We start from the raw sequence: 9358 nt of genomic DNA, 5'->3' as shown, positions 1-9358 counted from the left end.
GGGCAGGCCAACTATAGAATCTGACTTCTGAGTGTTAAGATCTTCCTGCCGTTCCTGAACACCAACAAAAGTGTCTCTGCCACATATTTTAGTGCTTGTTTGTGTTTAACATAGCACTTGGTCTATTTATTTCTATTACTGTTACACTATAATGGTCTCAGGCCTGTGAATTTTGTTTCTCTGTGAGATTATTAGACTTGTAGAAGACATAGGCTGAACCACCAATATTTGTTTCTCCTGGGGTGCTAGGCAAATAATAGCTGTTGAATACATATTTATTAAAATCAAGTCAAAGAAAGTAAAAATTAGAAAAATTACAGTGTACAGAGGAAAAGATAAATTTACCTTTGAATTAGTAACATCGTAGCATGAGTTGAAAAAACATCCATCAGTTAACACTTGCTCTGTGGAATTACCATGTGGCTTTACATTGTCTTCTCATCCATGATATCCTTTGCAATGCAAAGCTTTATTAGAGAGTTCAAAGAATATTTGGTATTCACATTTTACAAACTAGAATGCCAGGATTCAGAGAAGTAGTTGGCCACATTCACGTGCATAATAATAAATTTCTAATGTAACGGTGGTAGATGGTGGACATTTGGAGTCTAAAGAGATTGGATTCAAATCCTTATATGGAATGCCCTAGAAAAAGAGACTTGAACTCTGAGGTCAGTTTCCACATCTGTAAAGTAGGGATAGCGTCTTTAATAGGGTTTTTATAAAGAAAGATATAATTCAGAAAGCAGTGAACACTTCCTAGCACCTAATAGGCCCTTAATACATAGTAACTATTATGAAAAGAATATAGTAATTATAGTGAATAAGAACATAGGCTTAGGAGTCACAGAGACCTAGGTTTAAATCCTAGCTCTGCCATTTACAAGCTATTTGACCCTGGGGCGATTTACATAACTTCTCTGAACTTTAATTTCTTCACTTAAAATTGATATAAAACTTCCAAGCCCTGCTCTGATAAAGAAGTTTCAACAGGACTAACCCTCCTGCTAACTACAACTATAAAAGCTGCACAAAATCTGTAAAAACTGTTAGAACCCAATGTATAGCAATCAATGCAGGCAAAATATGAAAAGCTGTGATTCTGGAGAGATTCTGGAAAGGGGCTATCTTAGTCCATCTATGCTGCTATAACAAAATACCACAAACACAATAATTTATAAATAATAGAAATTAATTTCTCATGATTCTGGAGGCTGAGAAATCTGAGATCAAGGAACCAATGGGACTGATGTCTGATGAGGGCTGCTGTCTGCCTTGTTTTGTTTTGTTTTGAGACAGAGTCTTACTCCAATCCCCAGGCTGGAGTCCAGTGGCCCAGTCTCAGCTCACTGCAACCTCCGCCTCCTGGGTTCAAGCAATTCTCCTGCCTCAGCCTCTTAAGTAGCTGGAATTATAGGTGTGAGCCACCACACCCAGTTAATTTTTGCATTTTTAGTAGAGACAGGGTTTCACCATGTTAGCCAGGCTGGTCTCGAGCTCCCGACCTCAAGTGATCCGCCCGCCTCGGCCTCCCAAAGTGCTGGGATTACAGGTGTGAGCCACCGCACCCAGCTAATTTTTGTATTTTTAGTAGAGACGAGCTTTCACCACGTTGGTCAGGCTGGTCTTGAGGTCCTGACCTCAAGTGATCCACCCACCTCAGCCTCCCAAAGTGCTGGGATTACAGGCATGAGCCACCACGTCCAGTCTTGCTGTCTGCTTTCAAGATGGTGTCTTGTTGCGGCATCCTCCAAAGGGGAAGAATGCTGTGTCCTCACAGGGAGCAGAAGGGCACAAAGGAGACAAACACTGTCCTCACATGGCAGAAGAGCAGAAGAGTAAAAAGGCCTAAATTCGTTCCCTCCAGCCCTTTTATACAGCAGTAATCTATTTATCAGGGCAGAGCCCTCATGGCCTAATCACCTCCTTCAGGCCTCAACTCTTAATACCACCACAATGGGGACTGTTTCGACATGAATTTTGGAGGGGACACATTCAAACCATAGCAGGGGCTATTCATTTTGGCTTTTTTCCCTGACAGTATTTTCCAGTTTATAGTGCAGGTGAATAGAGCCTGAGAAGAAAACGGCAACCTTACTGAGCTGAATAGGCAAAAGTCAGAATTCAGGACTGACAAAGCAGCTGGGATCTGAGGGTGAAATCCCAGAGACAATAGAGTCTGGGCACTGGGACCATATTCCTCTTAAATTATGAATCACATTGTAAACTGTATTATGCGATTAGGACTTCAAGACAAGCAGTAAAAAAAAAAAAAATCAAATCAACTGGAAGCCAAAAACTATGAGCAAATATTTCAGCCATCATATGGTACTGAAAAGATGAAGGTTGGAGTTCAAGCCCCATCAAGATGGACAGGTCTTTGTAAAAAATCCTGAAGTACCTTAAGGGCTGTTAGGGAATAATAACAACCACCTTCTAGGAGTAAGGGCAACTCAAACAGGTCAATCATAGGAAAGACTATGACAAGATCAAGATGATTCACCCATACTCTATGTGCTTGCCAGGAGAAATTCAGACTCTTTGGAGAAAGATAACTTTATCTAGAACTTCTACAACTTTTATCTATTGTGCAAAAAATAAAAATAAAAATAAAATAAACAGGGATGATTTTAAAAGGAACAAGTCTTTATTTGACAATTAAATATTTTAAAATTAAAAGAAATTAGAAATAGGACCAAATGACTCAAAATCAAGAGAAAAGGATTAGTAGAAACAGATCCACAGATGATTAGGTAGTAAAGGTATCAGACAGAAACTTTAAAGGAACTATGGTTAATATGTTCAAAATAGTAAATAAAAATACAGATATTTGGCAAAGACCTGGACTCTATTAAATAATGTCAAATAAAAATCTTAAAACTTAAAATAGTGTAAATGATACTAAGAATTTGAAATATGTATTTAATAGAAGTTACAAAAGGAAGAACAGAGGATTAGTGAGTCATTTTGTGAGCTTAAAAAATATATATAACAAGAATAGCACAAAAAGTGAGAAGGGTAAATTGAGTTAAACTGTTGTAAGGTTCTTGCATCACTTGGAAAGTGGAAAAATACCAGTCTAAAAGAATCCATAATACATCCAGGATATGTAATGTAATTTCTAAGTAGACCACTAAAAACATAATAAAACAATATCTAATTAAAAAAGTGAATAGAATAGAATAAATATAACAGAAATAATTATTTGACCCAAAAATAAACATAAAAAATAAATCAAATAGAAATTAAATAGCAAGATATAATTAAACACAACAATCTCAGTAATTAAATGTAAATTGAACAAATACCTCAATTGTAAGACATTGATTGTCAGACTGTATGAAGAAGCAAAATACACTTATACACTGTTCACAAAACATACTCTCTGCATATAAGGGCATAAAAGGATTGTTGTAAAGTATGCATAAAATATACCTTTAAAAGCGAAAAGCAAAAGCTGACAAAACAGAAAGAAAAGAGAAAAATGCATCATCATAGCAGGAAACTTAAGCACATTTTTCTTGGTACCTGATAAAAAATTAGTTGACAAAAAAAATCAATAAAGTAAATAATATGACTGTCATAATTAACTTACATATCTATTTCCTTTAGTATGAAAAAAATTAACATGATTAGTATATGTAGAACACTATTTGCACTAGTTCAATAACTGGAAAATACACAAAATTTTCATTTACAATAATAGATCAAATAATATATGGAAATGATGACTGAGACCCAGGATTGTCTGGGCAACCACATCCACTCACATGGTTTCAGCGGCTCTTCTGCTCAGATGCTCCCAGACTATCTGGTTTACGGCAATAGGCTCTTAGCTGACTTTTCTGCCACCTTTTCCCTTCAGTTCAGTCCATTTTTCCACATTGCTGATCTTTGCTTTATAGTGAAGAGCAGAATGTTTGCTTAGCTCTAAAGCTTCTTCCTCCCCCAGATTATCTGTTAGTTGCAAGGGAAAAAAATCCAACTATACAGCAGAGAAGTCAGACAACACCTTGACCAGGCGATCAAAATTAAAATCACCAGATGGTGGCAGATGAATGTGTGTGCCTCTAGATGTGATGCCCTGAGACGGACACAAAATCACTTACAGAGTATTCCATCTGGGAATGCATAGCCTGGTTCTATGAGGCTCTATGTGAAGAAATATCAGACAAACCCAAAATAATGAGTATTCTGTTACAGAGGCAAAGGAATCCATTCTTCAAAGACGTCAGTATTGTAAAATAAAGAAAGGCTTAGGAACTGTTCCAGGTTAAAGACTGAGCGTATATAACAATTAAATAAAATATGTGACCAAAGACTGGATTCTACACTGAAGGCCAAAACCATTACATGGGACATTATTATTATATTGATTTATAGTTGTTGTCAGTTGACAAAATTGGAATCGAGACTATAGAGAGACAAACATCACATTGATGTTAAATGTCCTGAAGTTAATTACCGTTCTGTAGTTATACAAGAGAATATCTGTATTCTTAGGAAATACACAATGAAGTATAGAAATAAAAGTGCATGGTGTATCTAACTTATTATCAAATAGTTCAGGGGAAAATACATAGCTATTTTTTACATATGTGTATTTTTACATACATATTATTTATATGGAGAAAGAAAGACAATACAGTGAGAGGTGACAGAGCATGCAGAGAGAGAGAGGATGATAAAGTGAATGAGAATATCCTAACAATCAGTCAGATAAAGGGTATAGCAGAAAGACTTTGTATTATTTTTGTACCTTTTCTATAAGTTTAGTTATTTTTAAATAAAATGCTTTCTAAAAATGAGAGGAGAATAGCTTAGTAGTTTTCTACAATGTATGTGCATCTTTAAACGAAGGTAAACATGAGAATGGCCTGAAGACTTGGTAAAATGCAGATCCCTAGGCCTGCCTTCCACTACCAGCCCCAGAGGTTCTAAATCCATGGATCTTTTTAATAAGCTCTAGGGAGTTCTGAAGTTTGAGACATATTCACCTAGTATATGTCCTGAGAGTGGAATGTTGGTGATTTTACGGAGTCCAAAATTTTATACTAAATAAAGTTATTTTCTTTGCAATTCTTTCTTTAATCTTTCTAATGATATCAAGAAAACAGTCCATATTTGGAGATGGTTCATTTTTAACACCTCCTAAAACATGTACATCTTCCCCGTAACAAAGAGAGAACAGGTTACCAGTTCAGAACTTCTGCAACAATATTGAGTTAAAAATTTAATAAAATTATCACAAATATGTTATTTTTCTATGTGTGGTAACTGATAATAGTTTAATATTAACACTAGTGATACAAAGTTTCTCTTAAAAATTAGTTAATGTAATGGACTTGACTAAAAAAACTATTATAATAATACAGGTGAAACAGATATGACAAAAATTCTAATTACGATAAAGCAAATGACTGAAGTTTAGAAAACACAACCCAGAAAGAAAGATTCTGGTTCAGATTGTCCCAAGTCTCCCTTCCAAGTTCACCTTTCACTACTCCACGGATCCTCATGCAGATTTCCAGCTCCTTGAGCAAGCCCTGCACTCTCATGGGTCTGGCCCTGTGCTGCTCTTTCTACTTCCTGAGTCTCCCTTATCTCCGCCTCATCCTGACCTCAGCCGGTTCTGTTCTGTGAAATGATTTTGTCAATGTAGAGAAGATATAAAGGTCTGGCTCTTTAAGAAAGCAGAGGGTGGGGTGGGGGGTTACAAAACATGTATTCCCTTGAAAAAAGAGCCCTGAGTCAGTGAGATAAGAATAGCCAGAAGAGCAGTTCTACATCTAGGAATGTATTTGGGGGTAATAATCAGAGGAGCACACAAATGATTGTGGGCATTGACATTTCTTGCCATGTAATATATAATAGCAAAATACTAAAATTATCCATGTCCAATAACAGAAGACTGGTTAAATAATATAATCCCTTATATAAAAGAACCATGGTTTATTTTACCAATAAAACCCATACATTTAAAGCATGTTTTATGATAAGGGGGAAATAGTCAAGGATGTAATAGACACTTTGATTTTCTCCCCACATTCAGTTCATCCTTTCTGTTTTACATGGCCACAAAATATTTGGAGAGATTGAACTCATCTCCAAAAGGGCTCTAATTTCTCTAAGCCGGTGGCGCTCAAAGTGTGGCCTCTGGACCAGCAACATTAGCACCACCTGGAAGCTTGTTACAAATACAAATTCTTGGGCACCATCTTGATCTACTAAACCAGAAACACTAGAGGTGGAGCCCAGAAATCCATGTTTTAACAAGCCTTCAAAAGGATGCTGATGTGTGGTCAAATTTAAGAACCATGGATCTAGGCCATCTTGGTAAACCAATCTCTTACAGCTTGGTTCGGGAATGAGCACATTACTCAACAGGGGCCAAAGAGACATGAAGGACAATTTGCTGGGAACTTCTGGGAAAGGTTTTTCCATGCTTAAGGGAGTCAATAGGAAGAAACAGCCCTTCTTCTCCTGGCCTCCTTTGGGTACAGATGTGATGCCTGGGATTGCTGAAGCCATGTTGCCTTATAAATTAAAGCAGAAACTGATGGAGGAGAAGACAACAGAGCTGAGAGACACAAAATGGAGGCAGAGCCACTGGGTTAAGGGAATCCTAAATTCTATGCTACTTCTGGATTTTCAGTAATATAAGCTAATCTCTTTCTTCATTTTAATCCCAGTTTGAGTTGATTATTTCATCACTTGTAGTTACAAATTCTCATCTGCTACACCGTGTAATACTAAGCTTTAAACACATATATAGGGAAAAAATACTGGAAGAAAAGATATTTAACATATAAATCCTTGTTTTATCTAGGTCAAAGGGTTATAAAACAGGGTTTTTTCCATGTATTTTTACAACTTTTTGATAATAATTACTTTTATAATCATGAAATATATTTAAAGATAATAGTTGGAGGAGGTTATTTTAAACGTGTTCCTTTTAAAACAGAGTCAAGAACCACTAAAACAACAGAAGAGATCATGAAGACAAGTAGTATGGGACCCTGGGCAGATGGCAAACCAAAGGAACCAAGAATACAGAGTACTCAGAATTAGTAGCAGTGAGGTGTTAAAGAGATAATTAACACTTATATTCCAAATAGCAGCTGAATATAAATGAGAACAGATGGGGCTCAATAGCTATGAAAAGACCCAGGGCAGCACAAAGATAAACAAGCAAATATTTAGAGAAAAGAGATTTATAATTAGGAGCACTGTGCTCAATTTGTGCCAGAGGTTTCATTTCCTTTAACCCTTGCTCCAACTCAGTTATTCCAGGATTTATGACAATTAGCTACCTATATTCCTAGTATCTATTGCTTATTATACCTAACAAGTATTACATGCTTACTATATACCAAACACTGAATGTATATTATCTCACTTAATTTTCTTTGAGGTAGGTACTATTCAGGTTAGGTTGCTAAAGCTTAGAGTGGCTAGCGCCTTATCCAACTTTACATATGTGGAAAATGATGAAGCTGAAATTTAAACTGTTCTGACTCCAGAACCTGCCTGCCTTCCTCTATGCTACCATGGCAACCAACAAATGTTTGTGGAATAATAAATGTCATTGTACACATTACCTTGCTTTGTGTGCTACTGTCAAAATAAACACTTCAAAGCCTTCTCACTCTTTGTTATCTGTGAAGCCTAAACACTCCTGGTCAGAGACAAATGCAATTTTTTTATTGAATGGGCACCCCTGATGAAAGGCCATTTAGAGCCTCCCAAAGGACAGAAGAGAGAAAACCTGAAGCTTGGAGCTCTGGACAGACAGTAAGTTAGATAAATATATTTTCAGGGTTCAGAGTTAGTGAGCTCCAATGAGGGATCACCTATCATTTCATGGACATGATGAGAGTTACCTAGAAAGGATTGAAAGAATCTCAGCCTGCAACTCAAGCCCTGTTTATTGATGGGTACTACTTAAGGAGTAAATTGAACCAGATCAAGAGAAGCTGAAAAAAAAAAAAGAATATCTGTCTAAAGAGGAAAGCAACTCAAAAAAAAAGAGTGAAGATTAGTGGGGTAGACAGATGCATCATTAACCTATTCTCTCCCTAGATGCAGTTGTTCCACTAGCAGCTCCTTTCCAAGAGGACAGATTCTGAATGAAGCCACTGCACTCCAGCGTGGGTGACAGAGCATGACTCCACCTCAAAAAGAGAAAAAGAGAGCGAAGCATTATGGTAACCACACGATGCTCAGGAGGAACTAGTACATCCTGGGCCCCTACTTCCTTATATCTAATGAGACTTGGCTGTCTTCTTCGAGTGTACCCCCAGCCTGGGGTACAGCACCAGGAAAGAAAGCCTAGCCAGAGAAGCTTTCACAGTCTCATTGTTACTACTCTGAAAAACAATATGGATGACACGGTACCACCAGTTTCCCTGGCTCCCGCAAAGTTGGTGCTTGAAGCCACATCCACTATAATTGTCACTGAAAGCTACTTGGAGACAGAGCCTGCTCTTGGCTGAGACATGCAGAGAAGGAACAGGGCAGAGAAGAACTTTGCTTGTAGGGAAATAAAAAGGTAGCATCAGGACCCTGAGAGCCAGCTGGCTTTTAAACAATTAAGCTCACTTGGGAAAACAAAAGTTATATCTTACGATACTTTCTACTATGACAGTTCTAACTGGGGTTTTCTGGCTTTCTGTTGGCACTGGGTTTGGCCATTTAGGAGGTTGATGGTCAAGAGGATTCTAGAATTATGGTGGGGAAATGAACAATCTAATCTACCATACTGGATTATAAATTCAAATGTACAGAGACTAGGTGTGTTTTATTCACCAGTGTATACTCACCAGAGTAGGGAATGAATGGACACATGCATACTAACTTTCTAGAAATGCCTTAGAATCTCAGGTTGGAAAGTGACCTGAAAATATCTACCTCACCCTCCATAAAATTAGGGACCCCTTTTACAACATTCTTGGCAAGACTGCATCCCATGTCAACCAGCTCACTAATCCTTTACCTCACTCTAGGAAACATATTTCATATTCAGATGACTATGTTTTTTTATTCGCTACTTTTTATTTACCCTTACCCTGAAGAAAAATCTTTCCTTCTTCCTGAAAATTGGAGCCCCTGGTCCTCATTCTACTCTCTGGGAAGCCAAAAGTAAGTCAAGGCCAAAATATCAGACCATTTTAACGAGTCATCCCTCTGCATATCAATTGTCTTGACTCTACTCCAAGTTTAATATACCCTGTTCCTTTAACAATGTTTGATATTATTCCAAGTTCCCTGGCCATAGCATTTCCAATATTCCTTAGATCCAACATATGACCTAAAGAATATTAGTATCCAAGTGTTACCCAATCAGTTTAGAATGGAG

At 37.3% G+C, this 9358-nt stretch overlaps 1 long non-coding RNA gene across 1 annotated transcript in view; it reads right to left on the bottom strand.

Moving 5' to 3' along the window:
• Window positions 1-4055, bottom strand: part of LOC119626788 (uncharacterized) — an 11223-nt gene extending 7168 nt beyond the window's left edge. The window contains exon 1 of the long non-coding RNA XR_005242941.2: window positions 3771-4055. This is a non-coding gene — a long non-coding RNA (uncharacterized lncRNA). The remainder of the gene's footprint in view (window positions 1-3770) is intronic.
• Between the last annotated feature and the right edge of the window lie 5303 nt (window positions 4056-9358).

This window comes from Chlorocebus sabaeus, chromosome 23 (assembly GCF_047675955.1).
Source record: "Chlorocebus sabaeus isolate Y175 chromosome 23, mChlSab1.0.hap1, whole genome shotgun sequence".
Taxonomy (NCBI): Eukaryota; Metazoa; Chordata; class Mammalia; order Primates; family Cercopithecidae; genus Chlorocebus; species Chlorocebus sabaeus.
Note: the sequence above shows the minus strand (reverse complement) of the source record. Positions and strands in the feature narration are given on the sequence as shown.